Below are 521 nucleotides of genomic sequence, written 5' to 3' on the forward strand. Positions count from 1 at the left end.
CACAAGCCCCCCCCCCCCCCCTTTGAAGAACATGGCTACGGGCCTGCAAATTCTTGAATTTGCCTCTTTAACAATAGACATGTAATAGATAGTTTCTCTTTTTCCCGATAAATCATGTAATTTTCTTTCTTCTTTAAGAGTGGAAAAGAACAATTTCCAATTATGGATGAACAAATAGATATCTATGTCTATTCCCTTATCTATGTATATGCTCCATCACGAATGCATTGCTGTTTTTATTGTTTCACTGCTTTTGATTGACTTTCGGCAAACTGGGTTTCAGCAAAATGGGATTTCGGCAAAGTGGACTGGCAATATGGGATTCGAAAAACTGAATTTTGACAACATGGCGTAAATCCAAAGAAACCTCACCACCAGGCCCTTCCACAGCCCCAATCGGACGTAATGCAGTGACGGCGCCATATATTTCCAGATATGAAGATCCAAATTTCTCGACAATCCATGCCAGGAAAATTCACCCTGAGACTGTTAAATGATTACTACAGAAATTAGAAAACTGT

Source organism: Anneissia japonica, unplaced genomic scaffold (genome assembly GCF_011630105.1).
Source record: "Anneissia japonica isolate Jap-2015-1 unplaced genomic scaffold, ASM1163010v1 scaffold287998_len430063_cov162, whole genome shotgun sequence".
Taxonomy (NCBI): domain Eukaryota; kingdom Metazoa; phylum Echinodermata; class Crinoidea; order Comatulida; family Comatulidae; genus Anneissia; species Anneissia japonica.